The sequence below is a fragment of the Nycticebus coucang genome, chromosome 13 (assembly GCF_027406575.1).
Source record: "Nycticebus coucang isolate mNycCou1 chromosome 13, mNycCou1.pri, whole genome shotgun sequence".
Taxonomy (NCBI): Eukaryota; Metazoa; Chordata; class Mammalia; order Primates; family Lorisidae; genus Nycticebus; species Nycticebus coucang.
Genome location: NC_069792.1, coordinates 17,261,900 through 17,279,555, shown reverse-complemented (window position 1 = coordinate 17,279,555; position 17,656 = coordinate 17,261,900). Strand labels below are relative to the sequence as shown.

At 43.5% G+C, this 17,656-nt stretch overlaps 1 protein-coding gene and 1 non-coding gene across 3 annotated transcripts in view; one reads left to right on the top strand and one right to left on the bottom strand.

Annotated features, from left to right (window-relative positions):
* SGK3 (serum/glucocorticoid regulated kinase family member 3) overlaps positions 1-16,475 on the bottom strand; it is a 159,129-nt gene extending 142,654 nt beyond the window's left edge. The window contains exon 1 of one of the 2 annotated variants that reach the window (XM_053559185.1): positions 16,377-16,475. The gene's annotated coding sequence lies outside the window, so the exon portion shown is untranslated. The remainder of the gene's footprint in view (positions 1-16,376) is intronic. The other variant, XM_053559189.1, reaches the window with a different exon arrangement.
* Positions 220-326, top strand: LOC128564086 (U6 spliceosomal RNA). Its single transcript, XR_008373974.1, has one exon. It is a non-coding gene; the product is annotated as a U6 spliceosomal RNA (small nuclear RNA).
* Positions 16,476-17,656: the final 1,181 nt, after the last annotated feature.

Here is a 17,656-nt window from a genome sequence, read left to right as displayed (position 1 = left end):
CAGCCATAAAAAGATGAAGACTTTACATCTTCTGTATTAATCTGGGTGGAGTTGAAGAACATTCTCCTTAGTCAAGTATCACAAGAATGGAAAAGAAAGTATCTCAATACTAACACTAAGAAAGTTCTCAGTACTAATACTAAGAAAGTTCTCAATACTAATATGAAACCAGTAGGTAAACAACTACACCCTCACACGAGAGAAAAACACAATGAAATTGTGCTCACTTTGGCAGTACATATACTAAAATTGGAATGATACAGAGAAGATTAGCATGGCCCCTGTACAAGGATGACATACAAATTTAAGAAGCACTCCATATTAAAAAAAAAAAAAAACCTCAATGAAATTTAAGTGGAGGAGGAGGGAAGGAAGGGGAGAAGCAGAGGACTAAGGAGGATTGCTAAGTTCTCACCTAATGGGCACAGTGTAAGGGTACATAGCACACCTCCGGGTGAGGTGCTCAATTACAACTTGGACTTTACCTAACAAACACAAACAATGTAACCTAATCATTTGTACCTTCATATTAATCTGAAATTTTTTCAAAGTTAATAGAATTTGACAAAGGAAAAAGGTAAAACTATCCGCAGATGACTTTACCTTGAAAATCCTAAGGAATTTGCCAAAAAATTATTCTGAATAAATAAGCTCAGCAATGTTAAAGAATAAGAGATCAACATTAAAAAATCAATTATATTTCCATACAGTAGTGATGAGCAAATATTAAATGAATTAAGAAAACAATTCTAGGTTCGGCACCTGTAGCTCAGCAGCTAGGATGCCAGCCACATACACCTAGGCTGGTGGGTTCGAACCCAGCCCAGACCTGCCAAACAACAATAACAACTAAAACAAAAAAATAGCCGGTTGTTGTGGTGGGCACCTGTAGTCCCAGCTACTTGGGAGGCTGAGGCAAGAGAATAGCTTAAGCCCAAGAGTTTGAGGTTGCTGTGAGCTATGATGCCATGACACTCTACTGAGGGCAACATAAAACAATTCTATTTACAATAGCATCAAAAAGTATAACATACTTAGGACTTCATTTTAAGAGACAGTCTCACTTTGTTGCCCTTGGTATCGAGTCCCATGGCATCACAGCACACAGCAACCTCCAGCTCTTGGGCTTAGGCGATTCTCTTGCCTCAGCCTCCCGAGTAGCTGGGACTACAGGCGCCGGCCACAACACCCAGCTATCTTTTGTTGCAGTTTGGCTGGGGCCAAGTTCAAACCCACCACCCTCGGTATATGGGGCCAGCGCCCTACTCACTGAGCCACAAGCACTGCCCAGGACTACATTTTACCAAAATGTAAGCCATAACTGAAAACTACAAAACATTTTTGAAAGAAATTAAAGAACTTAATAATTAGAAAGACAACACATGTTCATGGATCAAAAGATTAAATATTGTTAAGATGATAATACTCTTCAAACTGATCTACAAAAATATAATCTCTATCAAAACCCCAGTTGCCTTTTTTTTTTTGATAAACTGACATGCTGATCTAAAATTCACATGGAAACATAACAGACCCAAAATAGTCAAAGAAGAAGAAAGTTGGAAATCAGACCTCTTGATTTCAAAACAGCTAGTTTTTCTATTTTTAGCTTTTTTTTTTTTTTTTTTTAAGAGATGGTGGGATCTTACTCTTGCTCAGGCTGGTCTCAAACCAGTGAGCTCAGGCAATCCACTTGCCTCCTGCCTCCCAAAGTGCTAGGATTACAGGCATGAGCCTGAGCCATGGTGCCATGCTACACAATCAAGTTTTTTTTTTGTAGAGACAGAGTCTCACTGTACCGCCATCGGGTAGAGTGCCGTGGCATCACACGGCTCACAGCAACCTCTAACTCTTGGGCTTACGTGATTCTCTTGCCTCAGCCTCCGGAGCAGCTGGGACTACAGGCGCGCGCCACAACACCCGGCTATTTTTCTGTTGCAGTTTGGCCGGGGCTGGGTCCGAACCCGCCACCCTCGGCATATGTGGCCGGCGCCCTACTCACTGAGCCACAGGCGCCGCCCCACAATCAAGTTTTAAATGTAGAATTTTAAGTCCTTTTAGGCACGAAATACACAGTTAAAATATTTGCAGTCACATTTGTTATTGAAATCTGGCATAAGTTTCTAGATTAAAACATTAAAGTGATTTCACAATAATACAGTAAAAACAAAAAGCTGGTCTTCAAACTCACTTAACCACTGCCTCATCAGTAGATGGATAACCTGGGTTATTTGTAAATCAATTCTGCCTGGTGCCCCTGATGAGGGGCTTTGAGACGAGTCATTAACACAATGACTGATAAAGCCAGGGAGACCTGCTAAACCAGGGAGACCTCCTGATAAAGCTAGGGAGACCTGCTCAGAACAGCTCTGCCCTGTGTTGGCCACAGACAACAACCTTCTTTTTTTTTTTTTGTAGAGACAGAGTCTCACTTTATGGCCCTCAGTAGAGTGCCATGGCATCACACAGCTCACAGCAACCTCCAACTCCTGGGCTTAAGCGATTCTCTTGCCTCAGCCTCCCGAGTAGCTGGGACTATAGGCGTCCACCACAACACCCGGCTATTTTTTTTTCTTTTTTTGGTTGCAGTTCAGCCGGAGCTGAGCCACAGGCGCCGCCCAACAACCTTCTAAGAAATCAAGCTCACTTTGCTCATCTGTAAAATAAAACTACCTACCCACCTGCAGAGTTATCATGAGTATTTAATGAAATAATGTCTTTAACTAGCAAATGGTAAGAACTCAATAAATGTTAGTTCCTTTCTCTTTGCTCTCTGCAAGGTAAAATACAGATCTCAAGCAACAATCCTAATGAAATAAAATACTTGGATTAGGGCATATAACTTGAAAAGGGCAGAATTATCTAAATACTAAAAATAAACCAACTTTTATTTCCTAAAAGCACCAAACTCATATAATCTTAGGTAGATAAATAATAACCATGATGGTAAGATATACGTTACTGTGGGAGAAAAAATTCACTAACTTTGAACTAATTATGTTAGTATTATCTAATAGTTTTATTAGGAAACTGAGTATTCAATTGGCAAAATATAGCAGATAATTTCAGTTAAATGTTTCTTCCAATAAGCCAACAATAACTGAAAGGTTAGCCATATTTGTAGTATCAGAATTTCCTAATGGAAGGCTTCATAATGGATCTTTGTCACAGCATTTAAGAGAACTGAAGGGGAACAAAGCCTTGGCAAGGTGCCTACAGACTACTACTAATCCTTTGAGACTAGACTACAGGTGTAGTCTTAAAAAAAAAAAAACTAAAACAGTAACTTTACTAAAGATTTATATGGAAAAAGGACAGTATATGCCTGTACATAGATGATTGATAGATAGATAGGATTTAATAAAAAAAAATAGACAGATATATCTACTTTTAAAAAATCAGAGAACTCAGGAGCATGATTTTTAAAATTATTTTGACATTGGTTACATATTCACATGGTTCAAAAAACAAAGAAATAGAAAACGTGAAAGTCTGCTTCCCACGTATCTCCATCCATATAGTTCTCATCCCCCAACCCCAAATAGATAAAAATGTTAATTTCTTATGTACCCTTCTAGAGTCTCTGTAGGTATCACAAGCAAAGCAAAACATATTCTTATTTTTTCCTTGTCTTTTCACATACAGGTAGCATTTTTTTTTTTTTTTTTTGTAGAGACAGGGTCTCACTTTATGGCCCTTGGTAGAGTGCCGTGGCCTCACACAGCTCACAGCAACCTCCAACTCCTGGGCTTAAGCGATTCTCTTGCCTCAGCCTCCCGAGTAGCTGGGACTACAGGCGCCCGCCACAACACCCGGCTATTTCTTTGTTGCAGTTTGGCCGGGGCCGGGTTTGAACCCGCCACCCTCGGTATATGGGGCCGGCGCCTTACCGACTGAGCCACAGGCGCCGCCCTACAGGTAGCATTTTAAGATAACATTCTGCATCTCACCAACAAATTTTTATTCCTAAAATACAGCAGTAAGTAAGTTCAATGGGAGAGGGACTTTTATTTACACTTAAGGGGACCTTTAAAAGGGGTAACAGAAATAAATGAGTTTAATGTTAGTGGGAGTCAGAAATAAGAGAAATCTAAAAGGAGACAATATTTAAGGGATAAAAAGGATGTAGTCTATCTTAAAAATCTTTAAAACTCTTCTCTGCTAAAACAATGGAGTGCCTTATGTTTCATTAATTAAAAATCCCTTATAGACAAAAAACTAAACTAACTATTAGGGAGAGGAGAGAGTAAAACAAAAAGAGATTAATTAGAAAAGAGAAAAGTTCTCATGTCAAAAGAGACTAAACTGGAAACTCTGTATGACTATACACATTTAGAATTACTTATGTATCCTTTTAGGGTCTTAAATTCAGTATGAATTATTTTTCATTATAGCAAAGTCTTACTTCTGAATATTTATTAATGATGGTCCCAGTTCAAAAGAGCAAGTAATATACTACTTTCGTGTTTAAGCCATCATCAATTTTAGCACCATGTTGTTGGGATTCTGAATAAAAACATTTTTTGGAAGCCTTTTTCATTAATGCTTCTGAAAGAACAGGCCTCTACTTTCAGGGCAGCTTAAATAGCTATTGTCTTGGTGGGAAGCGGCTTATAATGTCTGGCCCAAGCACCTTCGCAGGTCAGCTGAAGTTGGTATGTAGTCGTTACCTAGACCTGATCCACCTCCACTTCTTGTATCTCCAGCAGAGTCCCAGCGCTTGTTTCCTTTCTAACTCCCAAGCATCTGATCCAACTCTCAGCTGTGCATATCTCTTCTGATAAAAATCTGGAAAGAAGGTGTTTGGAATCTTGGCATACCACTTTCCAAACAGTGCTAACCTTTGGTCTAAGATACTCTCTTAGTCTTCACCTTACTTGAAAACAAAAAGATTGTTTTTAAGCCAGATAATAAGATCTTTGGATGTATTTTCTTTTTTTTTTTTTTTGTAGAGACAGTGTCACTTTATGGCCCTCAGTAGAGTGCCATGGCATCACACAGCTCACAGCAACCTCCAACTCCTGGGCTTAAGCGATTCTCTTGCCTCAGCCTCCCAAGTAGCTGGGACTACAGGCGCCCGCCACAACGCCCGGCTATTTTTTGGTTGCAGTTCAGCCGGGGCCGGGTTTGAACCCGCCACCCTCGGTATATGGGGCCGGCACCTTACCAACTGAGCCACAGGCGCCGCCACTGGATGTATTTTCTTTTTTTTTTCTTTTTGCAGTTTGCAGTTTGCAGTTTCTGGCCGGGGCTGGGTTTGAACCCACCACCTCCGGCATATGGGGCTGGCGCCCTACTCCTTTGAGCCACAGGTGCCGCCCTGGATGTATTTTCTTAAGGGAACAGTTGTCATAGCTGGGAGCTAGCGTTCAAGATCAGAAACACTCTAAAGGGTATCCCACCATACGTGGGGGAAATGGGAAATTATGGCTAATATTCATTATAATTGTTTACAAAATATTTACAAAATATTCTCTACATGATGGCCACCTCTTTGTAAAATTTTGTAATGAATATTCTGTAAATAAAGATAACATTTAGCTGCAATTTCGCATGTCCCTTTGTATGGTGACTTTGGGACACCCTGTATTCAACCCATAACATCTTCAATAGGGAGGGAAAATGGCACAAAACAGTGCTGTTGCAATGACATGAACAAAGAAAATTATAAATAGTTTTAAAGGAAACTTTCCTTAAGCTTAAGGAAAAACAGCTTATTTTGAGAAGAAGAGGTGAGTGGAGACTTTTGTGGATCTTTTGAAAGCAATTACTAGGTATTCTCAAAGGCTTTGAAGGTTAAAACCACAAGTTCTTGAAAATGTCTACCTTTCCTCCCAAAATAAAAACTTTCCTTTTCCTTATTAAAGGCCTGTTCTGAAATATATCATGACTAGTGTCTTTTTTGATCCTGAGATCAAGAAAGTGAGATAGAGAAAAGACAGAGAAATGTTCTTGATACAATAGTTGAAAGAAGGGCGGCGCCTGTGGCTCAGTTGAGTAGGGCGCCAGCCCCATATGCCGAGGGTAGAGGGTTCAAACCCAGCCCCGGCCAAACTGCAACAACAACAACAAAAAATAGCCGGGCGTTGTGGCGGGCGCCTGTAGTCCCAGCTGCTCCGGAGGCTGAGGCAAGAGAATCGCGTAAGCCCAAGAGTTAGAGGTTGCTGTGAGCCGTGTGACGCCACGGCACTCTACCCGAGGGCAGTACAGTGAGACTCTGTCTCTACAAAAAAAAAAAAAAAAAAGAGTTGAAAGAAGAGGAAAAAGGGTTTAAAAGGAAATACTATTGGCTAGGCTCCGTGACTTGACCGGGTGTGGTGGCTCATGTCTGTAATCCCAGCCCTCTGGGAGGCTGAGGTGGATGGATTGCTTGAGCTCAGGAGTAATAAACCAGCCCGAGCAAGAGCAAGACCCTATCTGTAAAAATAGTCGGGCATTGTGGTGGGTGCCTGTAGTCCCAGATACTCAGGAGACTGAGGCAAGAGGATTGCTTGAGTCCAAGAGTCTGAGGTTGCTGTGAGCTATGATGCCAGGACACTCTACTGAAGGCAACAAAGTGAGACTCTGTCTCTAAATGAATGAATAAGTGAAAAGGAGATACTGTAATTCCAGCTACCACAGAGGCTAAGCTGGGAGGATTGCTTGAGGCCAGGAGTTCCAGATCAGCCTGGATAACACAGCGAAGCCTATGCTCAAAAAAGACTAAACTCTCAGAAAGGAGGGGATGTCTCAGAAGGGGACAAGAGGCAAGTTCCAGCTATAGCTTGTGCATTTGCACCCTGAGAGAAGAAAGGGGATGGATAGTTTGTGTAATCACACGTTGAGAGAAAGGGGGTGGAGAGATGTAATGCTTTCTGGAAAAACTGGTGGCGTTAGTATGTAAGAGGAAGTTCTGTACATGAAATTATACAAAGTCAAATGTTATTAACTCTGCATCCTATAATATAATAGGATGGCAGGAAACTTCAAAATCACCTATTCCTATGATTGGTGAATCACACTGTTAAATCAAGTATGTTTCAAACAATATTATTTCAAAACATCCAAATTCAGCTGTTCTAATTTTTTTTTTTTTTTTTTTGAGAAGGAGTCTCACTCTGTCACCCTAGGAAGAGTGCCCTGGTGTCATAGCTCACAGTAACCTCAAATTTTTGGGCTCAAGCGATCCTCTTGCCTCAGCCTCCCAAGTAGCTGGGACTCCAGTGCCCACCACAATGCCCAACTAGTTTTCCTATTTTTAGTAGAGATGGAGTCTTGCTCTTGCTCAGGTTGGTCTCCAACTCCTGAGCTCAAGCAATTCACCCACCTTGACCTCCCAGAGTGCTAAGATTACAGACATGAGCCACCACACCCAGCCCCAGCTGTTCTAATTTCTAACTGAACTTTGGTTCAAGTCCATTATTTCTGCTTCTCCTTTCGTGATTACTATCAATTTCTCTTCTTAAATATCTTGTGTTTAAGATATACTTAAAATACAAATATGGACTGATTTCCATTAGAAGGATATGCATTTTGGCTTGGCACCTGTAGCTCAAGCGGCTAAGGTGCCAGCCACATAGACCAGAGGTGGCAGGTTCAAATCCAGCCCAGACCTGCCAAACAACGACAACTGCAACCAAAAAATAGCCGGGCATTGTGGTGGGCGCCTGTAGTCCCAGCTACTTGGTAGGCTGAGGCAAGAGAATCGCTTAAGCCCAAGAGTTGGAGGTTGCTGTGAGCTGTGATGCCACATGACAGCTTGAGGCTCTGTCTCAAAAAAAAAAAAAAAGAAGGATATGCATTTTATGTTGATTTGCATGGATTTGTCAATCAATCCACACACTCTTACTTCATCCCCCTTTTCAGCAGTAGTATAAATTTCCAAGAGTGTTACCCAGGTTTGGGGTATGGCAGGTGGCCAGGAAACACTGAAATTACTGGTTCAAAGGTACACAGAATCTATGACGCTGGTTGGCTATATAAGCATGATTCCCTAACCAACAAAGCAACCTTGTATAAGAAAATGTTTTTTCAAGCATTTTTTTTTTTAGTTTTTATTTATTTATTTATTTTTTACTTTTATTTTTTGAGACGGAGTCTTAAGCTGTCACCCTGGATAGAGTGCTGTGGCATCACAACTCACAGCATTTTGTTCTAGCTGGGTCAGGCTGCGTTTGAACCCGCCAGCCTCCATGTACGTGGCCAGCACCCTATCCACTGAACCACGGGCGCCCCCAAGAGAATTTTGTTAATGGCATTGAAAATACACACACACACCCAAGTCCAGAAGGATATGCTCTAAAATGCTAACAACAGTTATTAATGTGGATAGGTTTACTGGTGGTTTTTTTTTTTTACTATTTTTCTTCTCTGTTTCTCTAAAAAATGTAATTGTACAAGACCACTCTGGCTCAACTTCCACATTACAAAGGTGTGAGTTGTTTTCAGTTGCCATGGACCCCCAGGTTGAAGGTCATATAACCTGGGCATGCCCACATGAACCAAGCAAAGACTCTGGGTGTATCCTAAGTACTCTGAGCAGGGACTGAATTAAGGAGTGGCCAGGAGAGTGCTCACACCTGTAATTCTAGCATTCTGGGTGGCCAATGTAAGAAGATTGCTTGAGGCGGCACCTGTGGCTCAATGAGTAGGGCGCTGGCCACATATGCCAAGGGTGGCGGGTTCAAACCCAGCCTCGGCTAAACTGCAACAACAACAACAAAAAAATAGCCGGGCGTTGTGGTGGGCGCCTGTAATCCCAGCTGCTCGGGAGGCTGAGGCAAGAGAATCGCATAAGCCCAAGAGTTAGAGGTTGCTGTGAGCCGTGTGACGCCATGGCACTCTACCCGAGGGCGGTACAGTGAGACTCTGTCTCTACAAAAAAAAAAAAAAGAAGAAGATTGCTTGAGCTCCGGAGTTCAAGACCAGCCTTGCCTCGATACCCGTAGCACAATGGTTATGGTGCCAGCCACATACGCCGAAGGTGGCCAGTTTGGACCCAGCACTGGCCAGCTAAAACAACAGCTAAACAGCTGCAATGGTACATTTCATTTTTTTTTTTTTTTTGCAGAGACAGAGTCTCACTTTATGGCCCTCGGTAGAGTGCCATGGCGTCACAGCTCATAGCAACCTCCAACTCCTGGGCTCAGGCAATTCTCTTGTCTCAGCCTCCCAAGTAGCTGGGACTATAGGTGCCTGCACAATGCCTGGCTATTTTTTTGTTGCAGTTTGGCCAGGGCCAGGTTTGAACCCGCCATCCTCGGTATATAGGGCCAGCGCCATACCCACTGAGCCACAGGCACCGCCCAAGAAAGACCCTGTTTCAAAAAAAGAAAAAAAAATAGAAAATGGATATTCAGCTATAAAGTAGACTACTACACAGCTACCAAAACTAATGACGTAGATCTGTAGAAGTCTATGATAATAGTGTTAAATAAAAAAGGGCCCAGCATGGTGGGTGGCTTTTGCCTATAATCTCAGCACTTTGTGAAGCCAAGGTGGGAGGCCCGGAGTTTGAGACTAGCCTGGGCAACACAGGGAAATCCTGTCTCTACAAAGGTAAAAAAAATTAGTCAGATGTGGTGGCGTATCCCAATACTCCCAGCTACTCCAGCCACTGAGGGGGAAGAAGCCCTTGAATCCAGGATTTCAAGGTTACAGTAAGCTATGATCCTGCCACTACACTGCACTCCAGCCTGGACAACAAAGCGAGACCTTTTCTAAAAAGAGAGAGAGAGGCTTGGCACCTGTAGCACAGTGGTTACAGTGCCAGCACATACACCAAAGGTAGTGGGTTCGAACCTGGCCCGGGCCAGCTAACCACCAATGACAACTGCAAAAAAAATAACTGGGCATTGTGGCGGGCACCTGTAGTCCCAGCTACTTGGGAGGCTGAGGCAAGAGAATTGCTTGAGCCCAAGAGTTTGAGGTTGCTGTGAGCTGTGATGCCCAAGAGTTTGAGGTTGCTGTGAGCTGTGATGCCATAGCACTCTATCGAGGGCAACATAGTGAGACTCTATCTCAAAAAAAAAAAAAAAGGAGAGAGAGAGAACAAACTAAAATAAAAAAATAGGGAAAAGGAGCTAAAAGGATGCATATGTTTTCTTGGGAAACTAAGGATATGATTCCAAAATTCCCTTTGAGCTGGTAACATATGATGTACATATGCATTAGAATATATAGTCTAGGGCGGCACCTGTGGCTCAGTCGGTAAGGCCCCGGCCCCATATACCGAGGGTGGCGGGTTCAAACCCGGCCCCAGCCAAAACTGCAACCAAAAAATAGCCAGGCGTTATGGGGGGCGCCTGTAGTCCCAGCTACTCGGGAGGCTGAGGCAAGAGAATCGCTTAAGCCCAGGAGTTGGAGGTTGCTGTGAGCTGTGTGAGGCCACAGCACACTACTGAGGGCCATAAAGTGACACTCTGTCTCTACAAAAGAAAAAAAAAAAGAATATATAGTCTATACTGGTCCTACATGTTTTTCTGCATGTACAGATGTTGAGTTGGAAATTAGATCATTTTAAGTTACCTTTGTCTATTTTTAGTAAAAATGGGGAGGTAAATAACTAGAATAATAAAGTTCCTTCTCATTTTCAAACTCATGAAGTGCCATTATATTTAACAGTTCATTTAGCAGTCTGCAGACTGGCTAATCCATCGGGGAGTCCCATTTTTGTATATGAATATATTATATATGAAATCCATTTTACTCATAAAAGAAAAAACGTTTGACTCTGACTGGTTTAGCAAATACATCAAGAACCTGAACTGAAGCAATCATCCGTATCATGTTCATGTGTAATTTCTTCAAAAACACAGAACAGTGAAAAGAATGACATTATTATCTTAACATGATAGGCATTTTCATAAAAGAATAAGCCTTGGCCGGGCATGGTGGCTCATGCTTGTAATCCCAGCACTCTGGGAGGTCAAGGCAGGAAGATCTCTCGGAGCTCAAAACTTCAAGACCAGCCTGAATGAGAGTGAGACTCCATTTGGGCATTGTGGCCAGGGCTCATAATCAAAGCTACTTAGGAGGCTGAGGCAGCAGGATCACTTGGACCCAGGAGTTTGAGGTTGCTATGGGCTATGATAGCACACACACTCTAGCCTGGGCAAAAAGAGTGAGACTCAGCCTCAGAAAAAGAAGAGCAAACCTTTAAAAAGATACAAAATCCGGGCCCTTACTCAACCAAAAGCCTTATTCTCAATTTAAAAGCCACTCAACCACCTCTCTACATTTTCATTAGGCACAAACTCACTTCGTGGCCTGAAGAAAGAACTCTCTATAAGAACACTTCTACATTTGGTGGTACAAAGGCACTCTGCTCCTCAAGATCATATCATGTCAACAGATGTTTCCAGTCCTTCTCAGACTTTGATCCCACATAGTATAGGTCTTTCCTAATGCATGGCCCTATCAGGGGAAGCAGAGCTGCACTGCTTAGGAATCCTGCCCTGTAAGATCTCATGACCTCTCTTCTTTCACCCACATATCTGTTTCCCATTTTACATATAATTTCCCTTTTGTCTTCTCATTTCTTTCACTTACCCCCAAGCACACCCAAGGAGAAGAGATTTTAGTTTTAAATAATATAACAGAGGCTATAAGGAGATGAAATTAGGCAGGTTTTCAGGACCAGAGGAAAACAGAAAGGAACGGAGAGATTGGACAACAGCAAGGATACTCCCCACTACCCTAATTCCCCGTGAAAGCCCTCAGGCACAGGTTCAGATAGGCAACATAGTTTTATTGCATGGTGCTTTGAATTGACCTTCAAAGTGTGATTTCTGCATTGTCTTCCTCACCAATGACAACTCAAAGGTAGTACTAAGTGAAAACTACTTCGACATGAACAAGATGTGAATTGGCACTTCTTAGATTACCACTTTTCTGCATGAAACGGGAGTGGGAAGTGAAATGAGAGCAAAGGCTCCCTCATAAAGAATGGACTAGGTAAAGGAAAATAGAGATGTTGGGTCTCTTGAAATAATGTGAGAGCTGTTTCTGTCAGGAATAACATGTTACATAATTTGGGTTTCATGAATCAGCAGTTTAGTCAGTCATTTACATGAATTAAAAAAAGAGAGAGAGAAAACATGAGGATTGGAAAAGGTAAAGTGGTTTCTGAAACAAGGCAGGTTTCAAAAGTATTTTATTCTGCTCCCACACAGAAGAACATTGACAGGCAGATGACTCAGTCTAGCTTCATTATGGGTTTCTTATCACCTAAGATCCCTCACGGGAAAGGCCATCTTATCTGTCATTTCTGCCTGATAGCCCTTCTCAAGTCCTCCCACCAGGTAATGACCATATTTTCCTTTCTAACTGAAGGTTATCCATCTGGAAATCACATACTATAGGATACAGAGAATTATGCTTAAAGAATAAAAATAATTGAGGATTTTTTTGTTTGTTTATTTTTTTAAAGACCCTTTATGCTAAGATAATTGCAACATTTCAAAAAAAACACAGTTGGGCGGTGCCTGTAGCTCAGTGGGTAGGACGCCAGCCCCATATACCCAGGGTGGAGGGTTTGAACCCAGCCCCGGCCAAACTGCAACAAAAAATAGCTGGCGTTGTGGCGGGCACCTGTAGTCCCAGCTACTCTGGAGGCTGAGACAAGAGAATCGCCTAAGCCTAGGAGTTGGAGGTTGCTGTGAGCTGTGATGCCATAGTACTCTACCAAGGGTGATAAAGTTGAGACTGTCTCTTAAAAAAAACAAAACAAAACAGTTGCATCAGACACTTCAAAAAACATTGTAATACCTATGATCAAACTTGATCATAAATCTAAGTAGCACAGAGAGGTAAGAAAGTTGTCAACACAAACATCATGTATCTAATCCGTACTCTCAAAATCAGAGAAAAAAGGTAAGATATTTGCGAGGGGAAAGAAATAATCAACCTATATTCAGTTTCAAAAACCAGAGATGACAAATCCTAAGAAATAAATCCACAGGGCATGCCCATAATTTCTGTAGAAAATATGTTTTACGGGCAACATGTGTGGCTCAGTGGGTAGGGCGCCAGCTCCATACCCCAAGGGTGGTGGATTCAAACCCAGCCCCAGCCAAACTGCAACAAAAAATAGCCGGGCGTGTGGCAGGCGCCTGTAGTCCCAGCTACTCGAGAGGCTGAGGCAAGAGGATCACCTAAGCCCAGGAGTTGGAGGTTGCTGTGAACTGTGATGCCACAGCACTCTACGGAGGGCAATAAAGTGAGACTCTATCTCAAAAACATATATATATATATGTTTTATCTGATATTGTTTGAAATTAAGAGAGGCATTGGATTAGGCACAAATCAATTACTATGGTAATTTGAGAGAGATGTTTTGAAAGAGCAAGATACCTGAAGTCATTTGGAGTCATTCATTCCACAAATGTCTATCATACAACTGCACGTGTCAGGTGTTGCCCCACAACACTCTCTATTCAAGCTCTGCCTCTCATTCACTGTGTAATTATGACTAAAGCACTTTAACATTTCTTTTTTTTACCAAGTGCAGTGGCTTGGCCTGTAATCCCAGCACTGTGGGAGGCTGAGGCAGGAGGATTGCTTGAGCTCACGAATTCAAGGCTTGTCTGAGCTAGAGGGAGACACCAACTCGTGAAAAAAATGGAAAAACCCAGCCAGGCGCCACGGTGAGTGCCTGTAATCCCCGCAGCTTCAGATGCTGAGGCAGCAGGATGCCCATAGCCGAAATCTGAGGTTGCAGTGAACTACAACGCCATTGCACTCTGCTCAGGGCATTGGGTAGAACTCTGTCTTGGGGCGGCGCCTGTGGCTCAGTGAGTAGGGCGCCGGCCCCATATGCCGAGGGTGGCGGGTTCAAACCCGGCCCCGGCCAAACTGCAACAAAAAAGAACTCTGTCTTGACAAAAATAATAATAATAATAAGACAAAGTCTTCACTTTGTCACCCTCTGTAGGATGCTGTAGCATCACAGCTCACAGCCACCTCCAGCTCTTGGGCTTAGGTGATTCTCTTGCCTCAGCATCCCAAGTAGCTGGGACTACAGGTGCCCGCCACAATGCCCAGCTATTTTTTTGTTGTAGTTTGGCTGGGGCAGGTTTGAACCTGCCACCCTCAGTATATGGGGCCAGTGCCCTACTCAATGAGCCACAGGTGCTGCCCCCCAATTTTTTTTTGAAACAGAGTCTCACTACGTTGCCCTCAGTAGAGTGCTGTGTCATCACAGCTCATAGCAACCTCAAACTCATGGGCTTAAGCGATTCTCTTGCCTCCGTCTCCCAAGTAGCTGGGACTACAGGTGCTTGCCATAACACCCAGCTATCTTTTGGTTATAGTTGTCATTGTTGTTTGGCAGGCCACGGCCGGATTCAAACCCACTAGCTCCGGTGTATGTGGCTGGCGCCCTAGCCGCTGAGCTACAGGCACCGAGCCCACTTTAACATTTCTATGTCTCAGTTTCTTCATCTGTAAAAATGTGAATTAAAAAAATGATTGAGAGACCAACCTCACAAGGTCTCTCTGAAGAGCAAATGAGTATATTTGGAAGCACTTAGTAAACCAGGAAAATGCTAGGTTTCATTTGGCTGAATTAATGAATGACACTAATGCCTGTTCTGCCATAAATTATATTGCAGAAACATTGGCCTTCCTGCTTCAAGAGACACTTTATGACCCTATTAAATAGAACTTACCAGCTCATTTAATCGTCTCCCTGGAAATTTAAATATATGACAGAGAGAAAAAAAGAGGGAGAGAGGGAGGGAGGAAGAGAGATAGGAAGAAAGTTAATATGTGCTGATTTTGACGTTACATCCATCATCATTATAAAAACCATGTTTATCTTATTCACTATTCCAGGTCTCTACTAATCTGGTCATCTGCCAAAATGCTCATTTGAAAAGGGCACTTTATTCTGAAAAAGTATTCTATCTACCTGCAGATCTCAAACTGGACACCTGAGAGGCTGACCTACCAATTCAATGTTGCCAGGAACAAACAGCAGTTCACTTACAAAACATTATTTAGTTGATGTGGACGCACAAAAAATGTTCTATTCTATTTCATAGTACAATTCAAATTCAATCTGACCCGCAAATCTAAGCTATGTCATATGAATAATGTAGAACATATTAAGAACAAAGCTCCTTTTAAAAACAAAATTAGGCTTGATGTAGTCAGTGGCAGTTGAAGAAAGAGGGAAGTTCTGGTCTTTCCAGAATTATCTGATGGGCACAATGGCGGATAAGAGAGACCATTTTACAGAAGCTGCTCAGGATCTGGTGGAGACCTGCTTGGAACTGGTCAAATTCCCTGAGATCCAGACTCCCTTCCCCCAGAGAAATGCAGGAACAGGGCTTGTCTTCTCAGGAGTGTTAGACAAGGGGTACAGAAGGCTCACTCAGTCCTAAAATACGCTGCAACTTCCTCTAATGTTTGTAGCTCCTGCAAAGACATGGTGGGAACTAAAATATGCACAGCCTCGTCATTGCTAAAACCGCTATAATTTAATATTTTGAGTTAAGATTTTGAGTTAATATTTATAAAGTACTTACAAAAAGTCCAGTACATAATAAGAGCTATCTAAGTGTTAAGCAAACAAACACCAAGTACTTTCCACATTTGGTTGGGTGAAGTCTCAACCTAGTGAGAAGGAAGAGAATCAAAGTACACAACAGTTTATTCTTCGCCTTGATCAAGTTTTAGAAATTGGAGCGCTCTCTGTTTGTTGTTGTAACTCAAATGCGCTCTATATAATCTTGTGCAGGTTTGAAACTGTGGTTCAGAAGTCACTGCAAAATTCAATGAAAGACTTTGAGTTTCAAAAGATTAATCCTTTCTCTTTTCTAGCTTTCTTTTTTTTTCTCTTTTCTATCTTTCTAACCATCACTAAAAATGCCAAAATCTAAACATCTCAAAGTTAGAGGGTACATACCAATGCTAAAACTATGAAATTAACTGAGCCAGATTCTCTTGGAGAGACGGAAGGGGTTCAAATGAGAGAACTTAGAAGTAACAAGGCATCAGAGTCTCCTACGCCAGGTCCTCAGGCCACAGGTTAAAGACGCCTGTCCACCGGGCCTCGCAGGTGACCCGAACCCACTTTCCACCTCAGGCGGCGTCTCCCAACCTGGGCGTTCGCGGCTTCTCTGGACTCAGGGGCTCAGCAGGGGTTACACTGTCCATCCCCCGACACCGCGGGTGTTTAGGAATCTCAAAGCAGATCCGAATTCACGCCGAGGACACAAAGACCACTAACTCTGGAGAGTCGGGGCCGGCCCGTCAACTCCGAGATTTCCGGGGCACCGGAGAAAGTCACGTTAGCGCGGAGCAGCGGAGCCGCCGAGGCCGCCCCGCCCCCTCCCGCCCGGGTTCCGACCGCGGCCCGGACGCGCGCGGACCCTCCCGCCGCCCGCGCCTACCTGCTCGGCGGCTGCTCCCCGCGCGGCGGGCGCGGAGCCGGACGCCCTCGCGCTTCCTCCTTCCCGGCAGGGCCGCCGGGCGCCGCCGTTTCCTCCCCGCCGCGTCACGGCCGCCGGCGGCTCCTCCCGCGGGGCGCACGAGGCCGAGAACGCCGGGCGGCCGGCAGCGCGCCCGGGAAGGCGCCGGGGGACGGCGGAGGGGCAGCCCGCGCAGCCCCGCTCGGGTCCGCCGCCCGGCCGAGGAGACCAGCTCTCCGCTCTTCCCCAGGACCCCCGCGAAAGGCCGGGCCGGGCGCGCGGTCTATCCCCTGTCCCACGGTGTGCAGCATTCTGGAGGACACCGCTGGATCCTGTCCAGAGGAGAACGTCTTTGGTGTTTCCCGCTGCCCAGCCGATGTTGACCGCTACCCTGGGGCCTAAGATCCGGTGGCCAAAGCGCTGGGCCGGCCAGTGAGATGACCTGGGGGTGACCGCAGAGGGATGCGAGACCCCCAGGATTGGCCTGGGTGGCATGTGGCTTGGTAGAAGTGAAATAAGTATGCAAATAATTTAGGACAGCTAAGCTTAAGTTAGCATTATTTGAACAGTTTTCTACTTTTTTCATCAGCAGAGTTATGGCTTTTATAGATAGATAGGCAAGAGCTTTCACAAAATGGGACACACTGTGTACAGAGAATTTCCTTTCACACATCTTTTTAGATCTCCTATTTTTTTTTTCATTCCCATTAAGCTTCCAAGTCAGCACACGTCACAGCCTCTTTACTCCTTCTTATTCTTTAACTACAGAAGCTGCATTTTAGACCCCTGTATCTTTTCCAGATAAGAGAGATAAGGAAACTTGGTGGAAAGCTAAGAATTACATGATTCAGCGAATGTGGCGTAAAGCGATTACGATGTTGAAGAAGACTGGGGTGGTTTTTTTTTTTTTTATCACACAATGCCACTTTAAGTTTTGTCAGATATCACTGGAAGATACACTCAAAGAACTATTTAAAGATTCCAATGTGCATATCATGTTTCAGATTTTGAGACAATGATCTATACTTCAAATCATAGGATTCCAGAGAACTTGTCACAGATCTATGAACAAATAAACTGCCAAGGGTAATTAGAGGAACTGGGATCTATGTGTGACTTCCCTAAATTCGGGGGACATTTCCTCATATTTTAAAATGATCCTCAAAGATTTTGCTCCACGGGGAAAGGTAAAAATATTCCTTTTTAATGTCAATAACCACAATATGTCCTTCTGTTTCTTAAAGAAAATGGATTATGAATCG